The sequence below is a fragment of the Rhinoraja longicauda genome, chromosome 16, assembly GCF_053455715.1.
Source record: "Rhinoraja longicauda isolate Sanriku21f chromosome 16, sRhiLon1.1, whole genome shotgun sequence".
NCBI classification, from domain to species: Eukaryota; Metazoa; Chordata; class Chondrichthyes; order Rajiformes; family Arhynchobatidae; genus Rhinoraja; species Rhinoraja longicauda.
In genome coordinates, this window is record NC_135968.1 from 42,937,844 (window position 1) to 42,964,211 (window position 26,368).

The window sequence follows — 26,368 nt, forward strand, 5'->3', positions numbered from 1 at the left end:
CCTGCTGTGGCAAATAGAGAGTGGCTGTCTTGCATGTCTCTCTTATGTCACCCCCTCAGTTTCCTTCAGTCCAAGAAAAAATAAACCAAGCCTATTCAATCTCTTCATGCATCACAGCTTGGTTTGGGAACAGCTCCATCCAAGACCGCAAGAAATTGCAGCGAATTGTGGGCGCAGCCCAGACCATCACACAAACCAACCTCCCTTCCATTGACTCCATTTACACCTCACGCTGCCTCGGCAAGGCCAGCAGCATAATCAAGGATGAGTCGCACCCTGGCCACTCCCTCTTCTCCCCTCTCCCATCAGGCAAAAGTATAGGAGTGTGAAAACACACACCTCCAGATTCAGGGACAGTTTCGTCACAGCTGTTCTCAGGCAACTGAATCGTCCTACCACAACCAGAGAGCAGTGCTGAACTACTATCTACCTCTTTGATGACCCTTGGACTATCCTTGATCGGACTTTGTTAGCTTTACCTTGCATTAGATTTTATTCCCTTATCATGTATTTATACACTGTAAATGCATCGATTGTAATCATGTATTGTCTTTCCACTGACTGGTTAGCACGCAACAAAAGCTTTTCCCTGTACCTCGGTACACGTGACAATAAAAACTAAACTTAACTGATGACTCAAGTCCTCCAATCCAGCCAATATCCTTGTCAATCATCTCTGCACCCTCTCATGTTTACTCACACTTCCTGTAGAGTATTGGTGACCAGAACTGTATATAAGTGCAGCCAAACCAACATTTTGTACAAACAGATGAAAGAAAAATGACATGGTAAAATTAAAGGTAGTAATGTAGAAGGCCCTTCAGAGGGTCATCACGACGGCCCAGAAGATCATCGGCTGCTCACTGCCCTCCCTGGAGCACCTGTTCAGCCTACGCTGCCTCAGTAGAGCAGGCAAAATAATAAAAGATCCATCCCACCCCGGCCACCGTCTGTTTGTTCATCTGCCCTCTGGTCGACGTTTCAGGTCGATCAAATCCCGAACAAACAGACTTAAGAACAGTTTTTACCCCAGGGCCATACGAGAACTGAACACTACCTTCTGCACTAGGCAACACTGTTAAAAAATCTTTTGTACTTAATATAATTGTATTTATTTGTTTTTGCATTTATTGCATATATGTTTTTACGCACCGTCAGGATTGGCTATTTTTTAATTTCGTTGTACTCGTTGCAATGACAATAAATGAATATTATTATATTATTATTATTATTATTAAAAAGGAATGGGAAAGATGGCTGATGATAAGTTAGTTCAGTGAAACTATTTTGCTGGGATTGGTGATAATGGAAATGAAATAACAAAAATATTGCTTATACTATGCTTATATATATGTTTGAGTCATAGAGTGGCCCAACTTGCCCACACCGGCCAACAATGTCCCAGCTACCCTAGTCCCACTTGCCTGCACTTGGTCCATAACCCTCCAAACCTGTCCTATCCATGTACCTGTCAAACAATGGGATAATCCCAGCCTCAACTACCTCCTCTGGCAATGGACTACCTCTGACTCTGGCAACTACCTCCTCTGGTATGCACGGACTGTGTTGATAAGATTGGCAAATTACAAGCCGCTGACATGTTGAAATATGATGTAGTGGTGATAATGCGAACTCAAAGCATAAAGTGTTAGAAATAGGCATTATATCTTCCAGTATACAGAGGTGGAGGGAGAATGCCTCAGAGGGATCAGGTCCAGCATCTGTTTGGCTAAGGCTAAGAAAGAGTACAGGTAACATTATATGTAGGAAGGAACTGCAGATGCTGGCTTAAAAGCAAAGATAAGGGCCAGTCCCACTTAGGCGATTATTTAGGCGACTGCCGGCGACTGTCAAAGTCGTAGCAGATCGGCAAAATTTTCTTTTACCCGACGACAATGACCACGACAATGCCGAGTCAGGTCGAGATTACACCGTCTTCGGAAACATCGCGAAATTCCCACGCTGTCAATGCTTCTCCGGCATCTTCATTTTCACTGAAATCACTGACAAGTCGGGAAGTATTTGAGAGTTTTGAAATATAACATCTTGCCCGGGTTACTTGAAAACCAAGCTTCACGGTAACAAGGCATAAAATGGATTTACTTCCAGTTTACTAATAGCAGTATTAAGAAATTTAATTTTAAAAGTGGTTAAATGGATTTTTGTGCGGAGTGTGGGCATTCTTTGAAAATGTATGGGAGATGCATATCTGGTTTCTGGGTTGCATATCTGTGTTGGGAGCCTACTTTAAATGTAATGGCTGATGGCCATAAACATCGCGAAATTCCCACGCTTACCTGACCGTCAAACTGTCGCCTCCAATCTACATGGCAAATGTCCTGATGGTAAATAAATTGGTTCAACACAAGCATTTTATGGTATCTTGAAAAGACTTTACTTATTTTAATATTATGTGCTTCTAAATGCATCTAAGAGAACCTAGCAAACCTGGGGACAGCATGCGACAGCGCCCGCAATAAGCAACGATACCTGGCGACAAGCCAGCTGGCGCCGAGAAAGTTCACTCTGGATGATTTGTCAGCGAAGCGCTGAGATCCACTACGATTCTTGGAAGACTCCTCACGATCATGCCCGCGACACCCTGGCAAACTGTCGGCGATAGCCTAGTCACCGGCAGTCGCCTTAAAATCACTGAAGTGGGACAGGCCTTATAGACACAAAAAGCTGGAGTAACTCAGCGGGTCAGACAGCATCTCTGGAGAAAAGGAATAGGTGATGTTTCGGGTCGAGACCCTTCTATAATGCTGGGTTTATTATAAACATTGTGAGCAAGTGGGGAAGATTTAGAGGAACAAACATGCAAGGAGATTATAGAGAAGAGCAAATTCCATGGGATAATTAAAGAGAGACTTTAATTATTGCAATGTTAGCTGAGTTAGTAATAGGTTTATTGGCAGAGAGGATTATGGAAATGTAAGAGGAAATGTGTCTAGAATAATTTGCAACAACATTATGTTTCTGATCCAATGAAAAAAGAGGCATTGCTGGATGTAATTTGGGGGTGAACTAGGTCAGGTGTCCCCACATTTCATTCCCAAATTAAAGAACATTTCAGACAAGGCGATCATAACACGATCAGATTCAAGTCCGCCCATTTAGAACTGAGATGAGGAAAAACTTTTTCAGTCAGAGAGTTGTGAATCTGTGGAATTTTCTGCCTCAGAAGGCAATGGAGGCCAGTTCTCTGAATGCATTCAAGAGAGAGCTAGATAGAGCTCTTAAGGATAGTGGAGTCAGGGGGTATGGGGAAAAGGCAGGAACGGGGTACTTTGAGAATGATCAGCCATGATCACATTGAATGGCGGTGCTGGCTCGAAGGGCCGAATGGCCTCCTCCTGCACCTATTGTCTATTGTCTATTGGAAAAAGAGAAGGAGAAATTCAAAGTAAAATAAAACTATTTGGAGGAAGGACTACTTCAGTGATATGAGAATGGATTAAACGCAAGTTAATTGCAACCAAAAAGTAGACAGGCATAACCGTAACAAATAAATGGACTGTTCTAGGGAAGAAACGATTCAGGTACATTTGACACTTGTTTTCACGAGGGCAAAGGAAGCATTCAAAAGCTCTCTGGATAGCGAGAAAAATAGGGGAAGATAAAGTGAGAAAAGGCCGTGTATGTCCAGTGGTGGGTTGTATGGGTCTGTGAGAAGGAGATTGATTAAACAAGAACCAGAGGGGAAATTAAAAGTAAAATGAAAGACACGAGGAGTGTATGAAAAAACTTAGCTGCCAACATAAATGGGAATCCTAAAATGCTCTAAAGTCATCTAAATATTAAAAACCTAGCATATGAAGGAATGGGGCTAATTGATGACAAAAATTGGAAATCACATATGTTTTTCAGCAGACACTGTTAAGGTAATAAGATTTAGATTTATTTTTTTAGATTTAGAGATACAGCGCAGAAACAGGCCCTTCGGCCCACCGGGTCCGCGCCGCCCAGCGATCCCCGCACATTAACACTATCCTACACCCACTAGGGACAATGTTTACATTTGCCCAGCCAATTAACCTACATACCTGTACATCTTTGGAGTGTGGGAGGAAACCGAAGATCTCGGAGAAAACCCACGCAGGTCATGCGGAGAACGTACAAACTCCGTACAGACGGCGCCCGTAGTCAGGATCGAACCTGAGTCTCCGGCGCTGCATTCGCTGTAAGGCAGCAACTCTACCGCTGCGCCACCATGCCACCAAGGGGCACAACTTTCTCCCTGTCTTTATAAGGGATGATGGTTCTTCCAAATTAATAGCAAGCGAGGAGATAGTTGAGACATTGGATATGTTAACAACTGAGGTGTTACCAGAAGTCAGTTGAACTTAGAGTAAGTCACCAGCAATGGATGGTATATATCTTAGTGGGTTTGAGGGAAAGTACTGGGGGAAAGCATGTGATTGTGATCTTTCAATGCTCTTTGGATGAAGCTGGAGGGTGGAAGAGTAGCAAATAGAGTCATAGAGTCACAAAGTGATACAGTGTGGAAACAGCCCTTGCTACCCAGCTTTCCCACACCGACCAACATGTCCCAGCTACACTCGTCCCACCTACCTGCATTTGGGCTATATCCCTCCAAACCTGTCCTATCCATGTACCTGTCTAATTGTTTCTTAAAGATTACAATTGTCCCAGCCTCAACTACCTCCTCTGGCAGCTTGTTCCATTCACCCACTGCCCTTTGTGCGAAAATGTTGCCCTTCAGATTCCTATTAAATCTTTCCCTCCAGCTTAAACTCTATTCTCTGGTTCTCAATGTCCTTACTCTGGGCAAGAGACTCTGTGCATCTATCCTCTCCTGCCCATATTAGACTTCCCAAAATGCACCACCTCGCATTTCTCTGTATTAAAATCCTTCAACCAATCCTCAGCCCACCTGGTCAGTTGATCATAATCAGATCAAAATGTGTAGGAGAAAAACAGCAGATGCCGGTATAAATCGAAGGTAGACACAAAACGCTGGAGTAACTCAGCGGGTCAGGCAGCATCTCTGGAGAGAAGGAATGGGTGACGTTTCGGGTCGAGACCCTTCTTCAGGCTGAAGAATGTAAAAACAGGGAAGTCATACTCAACATTTACGGAAGACTGGCTAGGTCTCATCGGGCGTGCAGCGTAGGTTCACTAGGTTAATTCCCGGAATAGCAGGACTGTCATATGTTGAAAGACTGTTGAAAGTCCAGAACAAGGGGCCACAGTTTAAGAATAAGGGGTAGGCCATTTAGAACGGAGATGAGGAAGAACTTTTTCAGTCAGAGAGTGGTGAAGGTGTGGAATTCTCTGCCTCAGAAGGCAGTGGAGGCCAGTTCGTTGGATGCTTTCAAGAGAGAGCTGGATAGAGCTCTTAAGGATAGCGGAGTGAGGGGGTATGGGGAGAAGGCAGGAACGGGGTACTGATTGAGAGTGATCAGCCATGATCGCATTGAATGGCGGTGCTGGCTCGAAGGGCTGAATGGCCTACTCCTGCACCTATTGTCTATTGTCTATTGACTAGGCTTGTATGTACTGGAATTTAGAAGGATGAGAGGAGATCTTATCGAAACGTATAAGATTATTAAGGGGTTGGACACGTTAGACGCAGGAAACATGTTCCCAATGTTGGGGGAGTCCAGAACAAGGGGCCACAGTTTAAGAATAAGGGGTAGGCCATTTAGAACTGAGATGAGGAAAAACTTTTTCAGTCAGAGAGTTGTGAATCTGTGGAATTCTCTGCCTCAGAAGGCAGTGGAGGCCAATTCTCTGAATGCATTCAAGAGAGAGCTAGATTGAGCTCTTAAGGATAGCGGAGTCAGGGGGTATGGGGAGAAGGCAGGAACGGGGTACTGATTGTGAATAATCAGCCATGATCACATTGAATGACAGTGCTGGCTCGAAGGGCCGAATGGCCTCCTCCTGCACCTATTGTCTATTGTCTATTGGGAGCACTATGTTTAGTTCTGGTTGCCAGATTATAAGAAGGTTATGAAAACGTTAGATTGGGTCCTGAAAAGATTTAAGTCTATTTCACGGGATGAGAGAACAGAGTTAAAAGAATAGATCAGAGAGAAGCTGGGACTGTTTTCTTTGGACAAGATCAGGCTGAGGAGATATATGATAAACATATATATAAAATATTGGGAGATCTGGATATATTGGATAATTAGAGAAAATCCCCTTTGGCAGAGCAGATGAGAACATGAGGAAAATCTTTGTTATGCAATGTGTGTTTTATTTTAGTTTTTGGTTTTAGTTTAGAGATACAGCGTGGAAATAGGCCCTTCAACCAACCGTGTCCGTGCTGACCAGCGATCCCCGCACACGCGCACTATCCTGCACACACTAGGGATATTTTTACACTTACACCAAGCCAATTAACCAACTGACCTGCACGTCTTTGGAGTGTGGGAGGAAACCGAAGATCTCGGAGAAAACCCATGCAGGTCACAGGGAGAACGTACAAACTCTGTGCAGACAGCACCCGCAGCTGGGATCGAACCCGGGTCTCTGGCGCTGCAAGCGCTGTAAGGCAGCAACTCTACCGCTGCCCCCCGTCGTGTGGTTGGAGTCTGGAATGTAGTACTTGTAGATAGACACAAAATGCTGGAGTAACTCAGTGTGACAGGCAGCATCTCTGGATAGAAGGAATGGGTGATATTCTGGGTCAAGACCCTTCTTCAGATGTAGATCTTCACTTGTAGATGTTGCCTTCAAGAAGGAAATGGTTAAAAATATGGCAGAGAACAATTTGCAATGCACTGGTAAAGGGTGCTTGGAACCAACGTGGTGCTCTGGTAAAAGGCTGGTACAAACATGATGGGCTGAATAACTGCCATCAATGCTGCAACCATTCACTAACTCTGTGAACTGAATGTGTTCTTGCCTGGAAATACTGTCTCACTTTACTGTATTTTTCTGGATGTAAACCACCTCAAAGCAAACATTAGTTTCGTTTAGTTTAGTTTAGAGATACAGCACGGAAACGGGCCCTTTCGGCCCACCTGGTCCGCGCCGACCAGCGATCCCCGCACATTAACACTATCCTACACCCACTAGGGACAATTTTTACATTTACCAAACCAATTAACCTACAAACCTGTACGTATTTGGAGTGTGGGAGGAAACCGAAGATCTCAGAGAAAACCCACGCAGGTCACGGGGAGAACGTACAAACTCCGTACAGACAGCACCCGTAGTCGGGATCGAACCCGGGTCTACGGCGCTGCATTTGCTGTAAGGCAGCAACTCTACCGCTGCGCCACCGTGCCGATCATTCTTTTGGCAAATGTTCTGATTTATGTTTGGGCATTGTGAATGGTAGTTAGCCCTATGGATTTAGCTTACCAAAATCAGGTGAAACCCAATTTCTAGGCAAACATGTTTTCCTGAACTGTTATGTAAAATTATCAACATTTCCTTTCGCGATCCAAAAAGGATTATTTTCTCTCAATCATCCTTTTTGCCTGTATATCCTATAGCACTTGTCACCAGTTTATAACCAGTCTGAAGAAGTATCTCAACCCGAAATGTCACCCATTCCTTTTCTCCAGAGATGCTGCCTGTCCCGCTGAGTTACACCAGCATTTTGTGTCTATCTTCGGTGTAAACCAGCATCTACGGGTCCTGGATCCTGGATCCCCCTGCCAGCATACAACCAGTCTGTCGGAGGGTCTCGACCTGAAACGTCACCCATTCCTTCTCTCCAGAGATGCTGCCTGTCCCTCTGAGTTACTCCAGCTTTTTGTGTCTATCTACAAAAACTAAAAACGGATTACCATCCATCTTTTCACTTTACAATGCACACATCTATTGTAATATCATGATGCTTCTCTCAAAGTAATGAGCTCTCGCCTGTCAGTATTGTTGATATTTTGAAAGGAATGCTCTCTAATGCTCTAAAACTGTCAATTCAATTTCTGAGAGGTCTGAAAAGGGACAGCTTCTAAATTCATATTTTAAGTTCCTTGAAAGATGGTCAGCAGGAGGCTTTCTAGGACGTGTTGATTGCTGATGTAAAAATCAAATCAGAAAGCTTTATTAGTCTCTCGTGCCTTTCACCTGTGCCAGCGAACGCTGACGAATTTTCAAGTTGACCTCCTGGCTGATTATATGATTCTTCCAGAGGACTCTGCCATGAATCTAAAATACAGAAAATACTTTTTCTCTTGCTCTTCACTCATATTTCGCGCTTCAGCCCAACATGTAGTGATTGTTTCAATGTATTACAAATCTCATACTCTGAAAGAAGACTGATCTCTTTCCCTTCAAATCCCAAGCTTAAATCGTCGGAGACAGCGGCAATTTGTTCAATCGGGTGGTCGGGCTGTCTGCGGTAATGGGATTTCCAGGAAAGGCAAAATGGGCCCGCAAGTTTCCAATGACCTTAATCTCCTCAGAGTTATGTTCAGTCAAGTTCCATTGCAAATCTCCCGGACAAATAAGCCGGAGGAGACAAAGTATAAACCAGCTTTAGACAACTTGCAGCTGCAAATCCTGGCAGTGCTTTCAACCACCAATTAAAAATTGTAATTCAAAACAGTTTATAGGTGTCTGAAGAAGGGTCTCGACCCGAAACGTCACCCATTCCTTTTACCCAGAGATGCTGCCTGACCCGCTGAGTTTCTCCAGCATTTCGTGTCTATTATAGGAGACAGATCCGTTTACATGTTTATCTAATTGAAACCTCAGATTTAAGGCCAATCGTAGTAAATATTATGTCAAAGATAGACACAAAAAGCTGGTGTGACTCAGCACGGGACAGGCAGCATCTCTGAAGAAGTCTGAAGAAGGGTCTCGACCCGAAACGTCACCCGTTCCTTCTCTCCTGAGATGCTGCCTGACCTGCTGAGTTACTTCAGCATTTTGTGAATAATTAAATAGGACAACCTCCAAATTAGCTCTGAACTACGTAGACTTGGCGACATTGGTTTAGTCTTTTTGTACTATTATTGTTTGTTTGATTTTTATGTATATGTATGCATATGTATGCGTGTGTGTGTGAGTGTGTGTATGTGTATGTGTGTATATATATATATACATATAAAAGAAGATTGACACATAATGCTGGAGTAACTCAATGGGGCAGGCAGCATCTGTGGAGAGGAATATGACTGTTTTATGACTGTTGGCAGATCAATCTCCCTCCTAGGAGAAATAAAGTTCTATCATATCGTATTGTATCGTATCATATCCTAGGTGACGATTCGGGTCGAGACCCTTCTTCAGACTGAGAGTCAGGGGAAAGGAAAACGAGAGATACAGACGGCGATGTAGGGAGACATAGCATAGAGTCAGAGACCAGGAGGAATCACAGAGGGGGAGCAGCGAGAGAAGATGTTGCAGAACTCTCGTGGGAGAGAGGAGGAGAAGCTCTTCAAAGTAGTCATACCTTGAGGAGATTTTGTTGTGGAGCAGACGAGATGTTTCGGAAAGAACTGCAGATGCTGGTTTACACCGAAGATAGACACAAGAAAGCTGGAGTTTGCTTGTATGCCTGCCTTTTCTCCAGAGATGCTGTCTGACCCGCTGAGTTACTCCAGCCTATTGTGAAACTTAACACCATTTATCCTGCACAAACTGGTGAATATTTCTGGCATTTCTTGGTTTATTTCATTTGAAACAAAGGATTGTGGTGCACAGCCAAAATGAGGAGCAGTTAACACCAACTTCACATTGTGTCCTGAATGTGGCTCTAATCTTCATCTCTGGGCTTCACTGAGTTCTGCTTCTCCCCCACTCCTCCCCCCATCTTTGTCCAGCTCCTCTATGACATCGTCCCCCCCTCACGCACAAACATTGTACGGCTGGACCTGCCAAGTCCAGGCACTGGAATCTTTGTTGAAGGATCCCATTATCCCCACTCCTCCTTCATTTATCAACCTACAACCAGGGTGGCATACGGGTGCAGCGGCAGAGTTGCAGCGCCAGAGACCCCGGTTCGATCCCGACTACGGGCGCTGTCTGTACGGAGTTTGTACGTTCTCCCCGTGACCTGTGTGGGTTTTCTTCAAGATCTTCGGTTTCCTCCCACACTCCAAAGACATGCAGGTTTGTAGGTAAATCGGCTTGGTGAATGTAAAATTTGTCCCTAGTGTGTGTAGGATTTTTAAAAGATTTTTTTTAGATTTAGAGATACAGTGCGGAAACAGGCCCTTCAGCCCACCGAGTCTGCGCCGCCCAGCGATCCCCGCACATTAACACTATCCTACACACACTAGGGACAACTTTTACATTTACCCAGTCAATTAACCTACATACCTGTACGTCTTTGGAGTGTGGGAGGAAACCGAAGATCTCGGGAAAAAACCAACGCAGGTCACGCGGAGAACGTACAAACTCCGTACAGACGGCGCCCGTAGTCAGGATCGAACCTGAGCCCCGGCGCTGCATTCGCTGTAAGGCAGCAACTCTACCGCCGCGCCACCGTGCCGCACGTGTTAATGTGCGGGGATCACTGGTCGGTGTGGACACGGTGGGCCGAAGGGCCTGTTTCCGCGCTGTATCTCTCAAAACTAAACTAAACTAAATCCGTTCCAGGTGAAATAAAACATAGAACAGCACAAGAACAGGCCCTTTGGCTTAAGGTATCTGTACAAAAGAAAATAGTAATTTGAAACGTGCATCTGCCAGTGCATTATTTACATCTCTCCATTCCCAGCTTGTTCATGTGTCTGTGTAAATGTGTCTTAAATGATGACATTGTTTCTGTTTCTACCCTTTCACTTAGCAGTGAGTCCCAGGCACCTGTCACTCTGTATAAAAATAAACATACCTCTTTGAACTCTTACATTTTCCCCTCTCACCTTGACACCACAATCCTATCCATGCAATTCATAATGTTATATCCTGTTATTAGGTCACCCCTCAGTAGGGGTGCCAACTATCTCACAAATCCACAAATAAGGGACAAGGCGCCCCATGTGACCTCACCCAGCCAGCGGCCACGTGCTCCCGCTCCACCAATAATGGCCGCCCGGGCCGGGAGGCGGGTTCCTACGCAACCTCCGTTAGGTGGTGCCCGGGCCTCCGGACCTAGACTGTCCGGAACTAAAATGTCGGAAACCTGGAGTGTCGGGACCTAAACTGTCGGGACCTAATGAGTCGGGGCCTACAGTGTCGGGGCCTACAGCATCCAGGCCACAGTGCAGCCCCCGGGCCTAATACGGGACAAGGCCGGTCCCATATGGGACAACCAATTTAGCCCAAAATACGTGCCGGCTAATACGAGACAGTTGGCAACCCTAACCCTCAGCCTCTGACACTGCAGAGTAAACAATCCGAGATAGTCTGATGAAGGGTCTCGACGCAAAACGTCACCCATTCCTTCTCTCCAGAGAGGCTGCCTGTCCCACTGAGTCACTCCGGCATTTTGTGTCTACCTCCGAGATAGTCCAACTTCTTCTCATAGTTAATATTCTCGAATCTAGATGCATATATTTTAATATAAGAAGATAACTGCAGATGCTGGTACAAATCGAAGGTATTTATTCACAAAATGCTGGAGTAACTCAGCAGGTCAGGCAGCATCTCGGGAGAGAAGGAATGGGTGATGTTTTGGGTCGAGACCCTTCTTTAGACCTTCTGAAGAAGGGTCTCGACCCAAAACGTCACCCATTCCTTCTCTCCCGAGATGCTGCCTGACCTGCTGAGTTACTCCAGCATTTTGTGAATAAATGCATATATTTTAATGGTCTGCAAAAAAACCTTGCCCAAACTCAATAATATGAAGGTTTAATACTATTGACACATGCAGTAATATTTAAATCAATTAGGTCAGCATTTCAATAAATTACGAATTTGAGTTTGGTGACACCAATTATTCAGACCGATGTTAAGCTTGATAGGGCACATGAAGTGCTGTAAAAGCATTAAAATAGTGTTTTCTGCTTCAACGGCACTTTTCCGCAGAGTGGTAAAGAGGAGATAAAATGACTAATTTCTCCCAATATGTTTTCTGAAGGACAGTGTGAGAACGATATCATACTTCACCTCCAGAAGAAGACCCTTCCTGTGTCTGCTGTAGTCACCACTATATCAATCCGGTAGAATGTATTTAAGATCATTTCACCACCATAACACCACCTCTGCCACATGTCCCCCTTCACCACAATTCACGATTCAATTCGCCAAACCCTCTCTACCAGCGACAAAACATCAGTGATCAACACTGAAGACCGATCACCTACGAACGAGATATCCATTACGCAAGGGCAGCGCGGTGGCGCAGCGGTAGAGTTGCTGCCTTACAGCGAATGCAGCGCCGGAGACTCAGGTTCGATCCTGACTACGGGCGCCGTCTGTACGGAGTTTGTACGTTCTCCCCATGACCTGCGTGGATTTTCTCCGAGATCTTCGGTTTCCTCCCACACTCCAAAGACGTACAGGTATGTAGGTTAATTGGCTTGGTAAATGTAAACATTGTCCCTAGTGGATGTAGGATAGTGTTAATGTGCGGGATCGCTGGGCGGCGCGGACCCGGTGGGCCGAAGGGCCTGTTTCTGCGCTGTATCTCTAAATCTAAAAAAAATCTAAAACTCTGCTGGTTTCCTGCGCAGCCATCTTTTATCAAAACTAATGAATTGGCCATAACTATTAACATACATTAGGGCGGTTACGGTGGCACAGCGGCAGAGTTGCTGCCTTACAGCGAATGCAACGCTGGGGACCAGGGTTCCATCCTGACCACGGGCGCCGTCTGTACGGAGTTTGTACGTTCTCCCCGTGACCTGCATGGGTTTTCTCCGAGATCTTAGGTTTCCTCCCACACTCCAAATACGTGCGTAGGTTTGTAGGTTAATCTGGCTTGGTAAATGTAAAAATTGTCCCTAGTGGGTATAGGATAGTATTAACAGTCTGAAGAAGGGTCTCGACTGCACCCATGCAGTTATTAAAGATGTGATAGCATCACATTTGGAAAGTGGTGAAATCATTGGACAAAGTCAGCATGGATTTACAAAAGGCAAATCATGTCTGACGAATCTTATAGAATTTTTCGAGGATGTAACTAGTGGAGTGGATAAGGGAGAACCAGTCGATGTGTTATATCTGGACTTTCAGAAGGCCTTCGACAAGGTCCCACATAGGAGATTGGTGTACAAACTTAAAGCACACGGTATTGAGGGTTCAGTGTTGAGGTGGATAGAAAATTGGTTGGCGGACAGGAAGCAAAGAGTAGGAATAAACGGGTCCTTTTCGGAATGGCAGGCAGTGACTAGTGGGGTAACGCAAGGCTCAGTGCTGGGACCCCAGTTATTTACAGTGTATATTAATGATTTGGACGAGGGAATTGAATGCAACATCTCTAAGTTTGCGGATGACACGAAGCTGGGTGGCAGTGTTAGCTGCGAAGAGGATGCTAGGATGCTGCAGAGTGACGGATAGATTAGGCGAGTGTGCAAATGCATGGCAGATGCAATATAATGTGGATAAATGTGAGGTTATCCACTTTGGCGGCAAAAACAGGAAAGCAGAGTATTACCTGAATGGTGAACGATTAGGAGAAGGGGAGATGCAACGTGACCTGGATGTCATGGTGCACCAGTCATTGAAAGCAAGCGTGCAGGTGCAGCAGGCAGTGAAGAAAGCGAATGGTATGTTGGCATTCATAGCAAGAGGATTTGAGTTTAGGAGCAGGGAGGTTCTACTGCAGTTGTACAGGGCCTTGGTGAGACCGCACCTGGAGTATTGTGTGCAGTTTTGGGTTCCTAATCTGAGGAAAGACGTTCTTGCCTTAGAGGGAGTACAGAGAAGGTTCACTAGATTAATCCCTGGGATGGCGGGACTTTCATATGAAGAAAGACTGGATTGACTAGGCTTGTACTCGCTGGAATTTAGTAGACTGAGGGGGGATCTTATAGAAACATATAAAATTCTTAAGGGGTCGGAGAGGCTAGATGCGGGAAGATTGTTCCCGATGTTGGGGGAGTCCAGAACCAGGGGTCACAGCTTAAGGATAAGGGGGAAGTCTTTTAGGACCGAGATGAGAAAACATTTCTTCACACAGAGAGTGGTGAGTCTGTGGAATTCTCTGCCATAGAAGGTAGTTGAGGCCAGTTCATTGGCTATATTTAAGAGGGAGTTAGATGTGGCCCTTGTGGCTAAAGGGATCAGGGGGTATGGAGAGAAGGCAGGTACAGGTTACTGAGCTGGATGATCAGCCATGATCATATTGAATGGCGGGGCAGGCTCGAAGGGCCTAATGGCCTACTCCTGCACTTAATTTCTATGTTTCTTTGTTTCTATGACCCAAAACGTCACCCATTCCCTCTCTCCTAGATGCTGCCTGACCTGCTGAGTTACTCCAGCATTTTGTGATACCTAGGATAGTATTAATGTGCGGGGATCGCTGGTCGGTGCGGACCCGGTGGGCCAAAAGGGCCTGTTTCCGTGCTGTATCTCGAAACTAAATAATGGTGTATCTTCTCTTTGTCTAGATGTGTGGCTGTGATAATATTTGCCAAAACTTGCATTTTGAAAATAGCAAGGGTACAAAAAGGTTATCTCGTATCAAAGAAGAAAAGTAAGGTTCAGTTCAAAGGTTCATTGCAGTCTGAGAAGCAAACACAGCACCTCACTGATATCAAATTTATAACTGCTCTGAGTGCAGGATATGTGATTCTTTAATCATTAATGGCCGAGTGAACCCTTTCTGTCAGCACTGATACTCCTCAGAAGGTACGTATGCATAATCTCACAGAAGCGCAGCATTTAATGACTTTGGCTGTGGTTCGGGTGTGCCACCAAATGTGTCAGGTGCAGAATCTTACATCCTGCAGCCTCAGTTCAAAATCTCATTAGGGCCTTCTCTGGAGAGGAAGTTGAGAGCTTTGCACTGAGCTATCACGACACCCCTTTGTACTCTTTACACGATCCGTTGCTGCACTTCAGATCAGTGACTAATTAATTATGAATTGCCCCAAATTTGGCTCGGGGCACAGGATGACCATAAAGATGGAGTTTGTAAGTAAAGTTCCAGATTTACTTCCAAGCGATTAGCATAAAAATACCATTACATATTGTTGTTGTACTGATGCTGCATGTAACAACTCTGGGAAACGCTCTCTAAAATAGGCGTATTGTGTATAATTAAACTATAAATCGTGGCTTGCAGACGACACCTCTCCCATGGACACACTCTTTACACGCCGTAGCCCGGGGCTTTCTTAATTTACTCTGGCAGTGGCAGCTGTGTGCACCGTCAAATTAATAAAGGTTGCCATCTCTAAAAGTATAATAGCACATTTTGCCTTTCCACTACAATGGCGAGATAATTCTATTCACTCTGCAGCTCCAGTTAAATGACAATCATGTACATTTATTAAAAAATTGAAAATTCAATGCGTTGGTTAAATGAACAACATTCTGTGTGCATGATGTTTAATAGATTTATCGTTGTGTCTAAAATGTTGCATTGAATTTAAAGAATCTAATTAAAATTATATGCACAAGGTTCACATGCTCGGAAACAAAAGTGGCTTGTTAATACAATATTATTGTGGCATACATTTCAGAATGTTGGTGTGATTAATGAGATTGCATTTTTTCATAATGACACAATGTGGCCAATTTACAAATCATTTTCATCTACAAGGTTGATTATGGATGATCAGCCATGATTACAATCTTCGTGCTGGCTCGAAGGGCCAAATGGCCTCCTCCTGCACCTATTTTCTATGTTTCTATGTTTCTATGATGCAGTAACTGTAAATGGAGTCACAATCTCCGTTTGACAAGATGTACGTTGACTATTGCACATATTCCACCCATTCCTCCTCTACAGAGACGCTGCCTGTTCCGCTGAGTTTCGCCTGCATTTTGTGTCCATCTTTGGTGTAAACCAGCATCTGTAGTTCCTTCCTACACACTATGACCATGAAGAATATTTTTACCATCTTTAACTCTAAGGGCGGCCACGGTGGTGCAGCGAAAGAGTTGCTGCCTCACAGCGCTTGCAGCGCCGGAGACCCGGGTTCAATCCCGACTACGGGTGCCGTCTGTACGGAGTTTGTACGTTCTCCCCGTGACCGCATGGGTTTTCTCTGATACTTCGGTTTCCTCCCACACTCCAAAGAAGTACAGGTATATAGGTTAATTGACTTGGTCTATGTGTAAAACTATCCCTTGTGTGTATAGGATAGTGTTAATGTGCGGGGATCGCTAGTCAGTGGGCCGAAGGGCCTGTTTCCGCGCTGTATCTCTAAACTAAACTAAACTAAGCCTGTGTACTTGTTTTACCCTTATTATATCCATTGACCTTTTTTCCACAATAAAAAGGCCCATTGCTGGAACATGTAACAAGTATAGCACGTTTTACTGAAGCTCACTATACAGGTGAATTTTCTTTCTGCTGAGAATTTATATTTGGCCATTGTGTGGCAAGGAAATTTTCAGTCAGTTTATCACATCCTCATATCCAATAATAATGCATCTAAGGCCAATAGTACTCAGCTCAGGCCATCATTGTCATTTCTGAGTGGTTTCTCTCACTCATGCACACGCACATTCACACACACACACACATAACATTGAACAAATCATAGAAAATAAATTCAGTCTGAAGAAGGGTCTCGACCCCAAACATCACCCATTCCTTCTCTCCTGAGATGCTGCCTGACCCGTTGAGTTACCCCAGCATTTTGGGTCTACCTTCGATGGAAAATAAATAGTTTCTTGCTGTTTAATGCTCTCAGCTATTGTCTCATAAAAGGTGGGCAGTGTGACTGATAGCTATCCTTTCAGACTTACTGATATTTAAAACATTAATATTGTTCCACCAGAGGACTTAACACTAGCATGTTGAAAAGGTGGCCGCACTGGTCTGGAACACGTGAAGACACAACTGGAAATCTGCTCCCATGCCAGAACCCAGAGCAGAGTGTCAAGTTCCAATCTGTGAATGATGTGGCCTGCCCCATGCAGCCAACTGAGTCTGGGAGAAGATGTTGATGTTGGTTCGCTCGTCCATGTGGTAAATTATGAGGATTTAGAAAATAGGTGCAGGTGGAGGCCATTTGGCCCTTCGAGCCAGCACCGCCATTCATTGTGATCATGGCCGATCATCCACAATCAGACAATAGACAATAGACAATAGACAATAGGTGCAGGAGGAAGCCATTCGGCCCTTTGAGCCAGCACCGCCATTCAATGTGATCATGGCTGATCATTCTCAATCAGTACCCCATTCCTGCCTTCTCCCCATACCCCCTGACTCCGCTATCCTTAAGAGCTCTATCTAGCTCTCTCTTGAATGCATTCAGAGAATTGTCCTCCACTGCCTTCTGAGGCAGAGAATCCCACAGATTCACAACTCTCTGACTGAAAAAGTTTTTCCTCATCTCAGTTCTAAATGGCCTACCCCTTATTCTTAAACTGTGGCCCCTTGTTCTGGACTCCCCCAACATTGGGAACATGTTTCCTGCCTCTAACATGTCCAACCCCTTAATAATCTTATACGTTTCGATAAGATCTCCTCTCATCCTTCTAAATTCCAGTGTATACAAGCCTAGTCGCTCCAGTCTTTCAACATATGATAGTCCCGCCATTCCGGGAAGTAACCTAGTAAACCTATGCTGCACACCCTCAATAGCAAGAATATCCTTCCTCAAATTTGGAGACCAAAACTGCACACAGTACTCCAGGTGCGGTCTCACTAGGGCCCTGTACAACTGCAGAAGGACCTCTTTGCTCCTATACTCAACTCCTCTTGTTATGAAGGCCAACATTCCATTGGCTTTCCTCACTGCCTGCTGTACCTGCATGCTTCCTTTCAGTGACTGATGCACTAGGACACCCAGATCTCGTTGTCCCCTGTTCCTAACTTGACACCATTCAGATAATACTCTGCCTTCCTATTCTTACCACCAAAGTGGATAACCTCACACTTATCCACATCAGTAACCCATGCCTGCCTTCTCTCCATATCCCTTGATTCTACTAGCCCCTCAAGCTCTTTCTAACTCTCTTTTAAATTCATCCAGTGAATTGGCCTTCTGTGGCAGAGAATTCCACAAATTCACTACTCTCTGGGTGAAAAAGTTTCAGTTTTAAATGGCCTTCTCTTTGTTTTTAGACTGTGGCCCCTGGTTCTGGGCTCCCCCAACATTGGGAACATTTTTCCTGCATCTATCTTGTCTAGTCCTTTTATGATTTTATACGTTTCTATAAGATCCCCTCTCATCCTTCTAAATTCGAGTGGATTTTCCAAAGACACGTCGGTGCCTTGAGATGCCTAACACCAGCGACTACCAAAGAAGATTAAGAAGAAGATGAAGAAGAAGATGAAGAAGAAGAAGACACAGTTGGCACTTTGCTCACATGATGGAAAACACACCGAAAAATCTGATTCCAGGGGTTCAACACACGGTTCAGAACCTTAGCATCGCGACATCTGATCCCTTTCACATTGGTAAAACCACACTTTGACGTTAAAATTCTTATCTCACAAACATCTGTCCAAGACTGATGCCACGCTGATGTGGTAAAAGTGAGTACATCTTCAAAGATTACATGAGAGGTACTAATTCAGAAAGGTTGCAATATATTTAAAATGCCAAATCACAGTACAGATAAAATTGCAATCTGGAGAAATCTAGAGTTGAGTATGTGTCACATGTGGATGAAGGTTCTATCTCTGGTCCTTTTAAATTGTGTCCGAGGTAATACATCTTAGCTCTCCCAAGAACTGGATTTTTTTTGACTCCCTACATTTGAATGTATCTATTTCCCTCTAAATGAAATCATCACATGAGATAGTTTATCTGTGCTGGGCATGTCAGTGCCTTGACAAGCTGTCTCATCCAGCATTAATCATTTCACATTGTGCTATTTTCATGTTAAGTGTGCCTTGACTGAGACCAACCCATCATTGGAGCTATTGAGCTGGTTCAATCACACATAGGCAACTATATTCACACAAATTACACAAACACAACACTCCACACACATTTAAGTTTCTCTCCCTTTATCTCTCCCTCCTAAACCGATTCTCCTGCCTTCTCCCCATAATCCCATAATCCCTGACACCCGAACTAACCACCCCATAACCCCTGACACCCGAACTAACCTCCCCATAACCCCTGAACCCGTACTAACCTCCCCATAACCCCTGACACCCGAACTCATCTCCCCATAACCCCTGACTCCCGAACTCATCTCCCCATAACCCCTGACACCCGTACTAATCTCCCATAACCCCTGACACCCGAACTAACCTCCCCATAACCCCTGACACCCGAACTCATCTCCCCATAGCCCCTGACACCCGAACTCATCTCCCCATAACCCCTGACACCCGTACTAATCTCCCATAACCCCTGACACCTGAACTCATCTCCTCATAACCCCTTTTATTTCACAAAATGCCGGAGTAACTCAGCAGGTCAGGCAGCATCTCAGGAGAGAAGGAATGGGTGACGTTTCGGGTCGAGACCCTTCTTCAGACCCCATAACCCTTGACACCCGTACTCAAATCCCATAACCCCTGACACCCGAACTAATCTCCTTATATCCCCTGACACCCGAACTCATCTCCCCATAACCCCTGACACATCGAACTAACCTCCCCATAACCCCAGACACCCGAACACATCTCCCCATAACCCCTGACACCCGAACTAATCATGTGCACATAACTACTCGAGGCAATTTACAATGGCCAATTAACCTATTGATCTGAACATCATTGGGATGTGGGAGGAAACTGGGTATTTTGGAGGAAACCTATGTGTTTACAGGAAAAACATGCAAACTCCTCACGAACACCAAAGATCAATGACGAGCATGAGTTGTGTGGCAAGATTTTAACCAAGTGGGCAAAGACATCATTGACTTGCAGAATGATTCTGGAGCTCACAATGTAGATTTGTTTGGTGGTAATTTGCTTCAACATATTTGTTTGCAATAAGCTACACTTCCTCATGCAGTTCCCCAATGTTGCACTTCAGAGTTCCTTTGAGCTTCTGCAGAATAACGTGAAGTGTTGAAGGCTAGTGTCAAATTCTCTGCCAATTACCTCCCCCCTCTCTCCCATCTATCTGGTTCTGGCTCCATCTGGCATTTCACCTCTCCCCTTCCATAATGAGAGTTGTAGAGTTGCACAGCATGGAAACAGGGACCTTCAGCCCTTCTTGTCCACGCTGACCAAGATACCCCATCTACGCTAGTCCCATCATCCCATGTTTGGCTCTTGGCCTCCTGAGCTCCAAGGAATACAGTCGTAGCTTTCCCAGTCTCTCCCTGTAACTAAACCTCTCAGGTCCTTGCAACATCCTTATAAATCTGCACTCTTTCCAGCTTAATAATATCCATCCTGTGGCAGGATGAACAAAACTGGAGACAATATTCCAAATGCGGCCTACCCAATGGGTTGTGCAACCGGAACAGAACAAGAAGGGTCCTGACCTGAAACGCCACTTGTCCATTTTCTCCAGAGATGTTGCCTGGCCCACTGAGCCACTCCAGCATTTTGTGTCTATCCCATCTTCTATACTCTTTTATACCCTGACTAAAAAATGTCAATGTACCAAAAGCCTTCTTTACCACCCTATCTTCCTAAGAAGCCTCTTTCAGAGAACTATGTACCTATGTTCCTAGAACCCTCTGCTCTACAACACTCCCCAGGGCCCTACCATTCACTGTGAAGGTCCTGACCGGGTTTGATTTCCCAAAATGCACCACCTCACACTTATCTGCATTAAACTCCATTCACCATTCCTCAGCCCACTTGCCCCGCTGACCAAGATCCTGTTGTAGTTTCTGATAACCATATTCACTGTCTACAATATCACCTACTTTAGTGTCATCTGCGCACTTACTAATCATGCCTTTTACATTCTCATCCAAATCGTTGATGTAAGCCACAAACAGCAATGGGCCCAGCACTGGTTCCTGAGGCTCGAGACACAGGCACAAAGTCCCAAAAACAGCTTTTCACCACCACACCGCTCCTCTCCATAATAATAATAATAATAATAATAATTTTTATTTGTCATATGTAGTCGGAACAGGGTCAACGGTACAATGAAATGTATTTGACAAGACAACGGGTCACCTATGGCGAGTCTGGAGGCTTGTACTTTGTTAAAGAAGTTTATTGCGGCAGCAATATTCAATTACAAAGGATAACAAACGAGATTACAGACAACCATTAAATCAAACTGTTCGCATCGAAGTTCTCTTCCCACTGACTGGTTTTGGGCGCCAAAACCACCACCTGACCTTGCTGGCCAATCCGAGGGTTCGACTCTCAGGACCAATCCCTATGGTCGCTACACACCTCAGCAGTAATATTCCAAGGATAAATAAGATTTTAAAATGATATTAGCCAATTAACCTACAAACCTGTACGTCTTTGGAGTTTGGGAGGAAACTGAAGATCTCGGAGAAAACCCATGCAGGTCACGGGGAGAACGTACAAACTCCGTACAGACGGCGCCCGGAGTCGGGATGGAACCCGGGTCTCCGGCGCTGCATTCGCTGTGAGGCAGCAACTCTACCGCTGCGCCACCGTGCGGCACCAGTGTTATGAGGTGGAAACAGATAAGACAAAAACATAAAAGCAATGGGAGGACAGAGCCAGATAGGGGTATGGGAGGAATAATGTAGTGGTCGAGACTGGAAGACAATAAATACAACCAGATAAAAGAAGGTTCATGGGCAGATGGAACAAGATGGGGAAGAAGGTGGGTTGATCTCAATTTTCAAGTACTTGCAGGAGGCAAAGAATAAAATTTAGGTTTCATTCTTCGTGTTTAATATAAAGCGAATGCAATGTGGTTAACTACCCTTTAAGATGTTTCAAATAATTTGGGTTATAAAACTACACCTGCATCTCATACTTTAAAGGAAGCCGCTTATATGAACTTGTCATTTTGGCCGTTGTTGATTTGAGCTCTTCTGCAGCAGGGGGCTTCAGTATTTCTTGGGCAGACGGAAAGGAAACATCTTGATCTTCTGTTTGAATCCCTTACAGATTGAAACATTCTTGCAGAATTTAACATGGTGGGGCAGCGGTAGAGTTGCTGCCTTCCAGCGAATGCAGCGCCGGAGACCCGGGTTCCATCCCGACTACGGGCGCTGTACTGTACGGAGTTTGTATGTTCTCCCCGTGACCTGCGTGGGTTTTCTCCGAGATCTTCGGTTTCCTCCCACACTCCAAAGACGTGCAGGTTTGTCAGTTAATTGGCTTGGTAAATGTAAAAATTGTCCCTAGTGGGTGTAGGATAGTGTTAATGTGCGGGGATCGCTGGTCGGCGCGGACCCGGTGGGCCGAAAGGGCCTGTTTCCGCACTGTATCTCTAAACTAAATTAGCAATTGCAGAGTCGGTTCTTTTGTCTTCTGGTTCCCGTTTTTACAGTAGGAAGCAGGGTTGTAATAAAAACAGTGAGCCCTGGTTATAACGGGTCACGGGGGGATCAGTGTCCGTCAGTGCCGTTACATCTGCTATAACCAAGTGAGGGTTTGTTCCCCCATCAGTGCCCGGGCGCCCGGGTCAGAATCCCGGATCCCCGTCACTGAGAGCCCCCTGGGACCTGCCTCACCACGAGGAGCACGGCACCAGCTTGTCCGGAGCACCCGGGGAACGGCAGTAACCGCTGCCCCTGCTGCCGATCCCACAGTCAGAGACGGCGAACAAAGCGGGAGGTCTGGGACGTTGTGGTGGCGGTGTAATGGCGTGAGGAGACCCTGCCCCACTCCAAGTGAGATTCCCACAACACAACTGCCAGTCCGGAGTTCAGGGTGAAAGGACATCGACCTTAAAGATCATGACACCATTTCACCTTCCGAAGAAAGCCGCTTATATGAACCTGTCATTTTGGCCGTTGTTGATTTAAGCTCTTCTGCAGCAGTGGGTTTCAGTATTTCATGGGCAAAGATAGAAAGGAAACATGTGCCTAACCTGCTGAGTGTACAAAGTTATTTTTAACAGCTAAAAATATATATTTGTTACTAAAAATACTAAAAGCTATTTGTTACATTGTGTAATAGAGTTAAATGTCGATCGAAGCGATGGCTTGGTAATGTCTATGGCTTGGTAATGTCAATGGCTTGGTAATGTCAATGGCTTGGTAATGTCCATGACTTGGTAATGTCAATGGCTTGGTAATGTCAATGATTTGGTAATGTCAATGGCTTGGTAATGTTAATGACTTGGTAATGTCAATGACTTGGTAATGTTAATGGCTTGGTAATGTCCATGACTTGGTAATGTCAATGCCTTGGTAATGTTAATGGCTTGGTAATGTCAATAACTTGGTAATGTCAATAAATTGCTAATGTTAATGGCTTGGTAATGTCAATGGCTTGGTAATGTCAATAAATTGGTAATGACAATGGCTTGGTAAGGTCAATGATTTCTACAGTGTAACTAGCAGCCTGTGCTCTTAAAGGGACAGTGGTGTCTGATTACTGATTGATTGTCTGATCGATCGATTGATACGTTAATATCGCATGTGACACGTCACAGTGAAACTCTTTGTTTTGCATACCATACACAAAGTATGCAAAAGGTCGCTAGCATAGGGCGCCAACTGAGAGTTACAAATTGTTCGATGTAGTCCCCAAAGGTCGTCCTTTGTTTTCGGCAGTCCCCCCCATGCCGGGTCCCTCTTTGATCTTGCCAGTCCCCCCCCCCCTCCCCCCATGCCGTGTTCCTCTATCTTCTCAGCGGCACGTCCTCGATCAACCCCGGGCACTCAACGCTGGGGCCTGTCTGACCTCTGGCATTTACATGGGCCTGTTCTCGGCCACCCGCCGCCAGGTCCTCTCCAGACGGCACCGTGATGTCGCCAGCACCTTCCAACGGCCCTCCTCACTCCTCGTAGGCCCAGCTCACTCTTTGAAGCCCCACCTCGCTCTTTGAAGGCCCTCCTCACTCCTCGTAGGCCCAACTCACTGTTTGAAGCCCCACCTCGCTCTTTGAAGCCCCACCTCGCTCTCCGACAGTTCACCTAGGTCTCGGCGGTTGCTTGCGGGTCCCTCCTCGCTCTCGAGGCGTGGGTCCCGGCAACGTCCACGGCGGTGAGCCGGGCACACTGGAGGGCTTGGCCCGGCTCACCAGGAACAACCCTGGCCACGCTGCTCGCCAGCCACCGTAGGAACACTCCGTCCCCTACAAACAAAATCCATTCCAAAGTGATCCGTAATAATGGGGATTTACAGACAATAGACAATAGGCAGTAGGTGCAGCAGTAGGCCATTCGGCCCTTCAAGCCAGCACCACCATTCACCGTGATCATGGCTTTTAAACCAGTCACTACAAAGACGGCAAAAATTATTTTAACTCAATTGTTTTGTTGTCCATGTATGATCAAATAAGAATACTCAAAGCAACATTTAAAAAACAAAATAGATCATTGTATGTTAACTGCCTCTGCGTTATAACTGAGCTGTTGTATTATCATGGTAAACACGATGATAAAATGGAACTATGAATAATAAAAGTATATCACCTGGGTGTACATTCCAGGAGAGAAACACACTCCACAACTTTAATTGTATCATCAATCTGAGCTTGATTTGATTATAAATGTAATTTGAGCATTGAAATTACATTCCAGTTCATCTTTCTTTTTTGCACACAAAAGATCCTGAATAAATCATTCAAAATCTTGGGGGTTTATTCCTGCATTATGCGTGATAAGCCATGGTACTGATTAAATAAGAAAATCTTAATACACCGAATGCCTGTCCAACCCCAAGCCACCTTATTATAGTGGCTGCTGTCTTGAACTCAACCAAGCTTTCTGTCAATGACTTTCAAACAAAAATTAATTAGGCTGTGTTTTCAATATTTGCCGATATTTTATGTTAAAATTAAATTATCACTTGAATGAGAAATTACAATAGTTATATGCACATCATAAAATAAGCATAACATGGGAGAACAATTCATTCTTGTTGGCAGATAAACACAAAATGCTGGAGTAACTCAGCGGGACAGGCAGCATCTCCGGAGAGAAGGAATGGGTGACGTTTCGGGTCGAGACCCTTCCTCAGACCTGAAACGTCACCCATTCCTTCTTTCCAGAGATGCTGCCTGTCCCGCTGAGTTACTCCGGCTTTTTTGTGTCTATCTTCGGTTTAAACCAGCATCTGCAGTTCCTTCCTACACATTCTTGTTCGCATGTGCTGCACCCAATATTGTGTCATATGCTCATCGTACTCGATGACTGAAATGTTATTCCATTTGCTACATGACAAATGACAGGTTTCTCCCCTCTTATTTCTTAGCGTGACAAGTTGAAGAAAACACATCTGCTTTAAATGACCTATTCACAAAACTCATGAGGGTGGATGGCATTTGGAATCACTGATGCTTCCGAGAAACAGTACGATTCGAAAGAAGATTCTATATTTTACCACATCAGTCAGAAATATTTGTGATTTATCTCCACACGTAGATAAAACACAATCGGAGGACGTTGGCTTCGTTGGTGCTAAATGACCTCATAATTAAATTCTCACTGCTTTCAGTGTCGTAGATGGAGAAGTAATTGGTTACACGGAATGGATTCACGGAAATAACACATTGTGCCCGAAGGAAGTTGATAGAAAATTCCCAAAGGTAATACATCCAATATCATTGAGCTGAGCCTTTGAAAGATTCTGCTTAAAGTCAAAGCTTTTGCAATGATTGACATTATAATTATGAAGTTTGCTGTCTTTTAATTACGATTTTGTGTCAAATCAACAGCAAGTAAAATGACTGATGTAATGGCACAATTACTTAGGACACATACCTTACTCCAAATAGTAATGTACTCTGATAAAAATCAATTACAGCACAAAGCTACCTTCAGTCTGCTGTTAGATTTACTTGGTTCAATTCTAAAAACATCTTCAAAACGCAGGACGAGAAATAATACTGCATGAAATTAGGGTGAAGCTGCATTAATATGTCTGTCAGGAATGTCTTTGCACCAAAAATAGGTATAATCTACTATAGGCTTAGGATTCGTCATCATATTGGTGCTTTGTGGAACCAGGATCATGTTAAACTTGACAGATTCAGCACAGATCCGGCAGTTGAAAGCTTGGCATTCATGAGTTGGGCAACCAGCGGCAGTAATATTGCGTTGGAAGGAACTGCTGATGCTGGTTTAAACCGTAGACAGACACAAATAGCTGGAGTAACTCAGCGGGTCAGGCAACATCTCCGGTATTCCATAATATTGTATTCCACCACATGGATGACACAGCGGTAGAGTTGCTGCCTTACAGCGCTTGCAGCGCCGGAGACCGGGGTTTGATCCCGACTATGGGTGCTGTCTGTACGGAGTTTGTACGTTCTCACCGTGACCGCATTGGTTTTCACCGAGATAGACAATAGACAATAGACAATAGGTGCAGGAGGAGACCATTTGGCCCTTTGAGCCA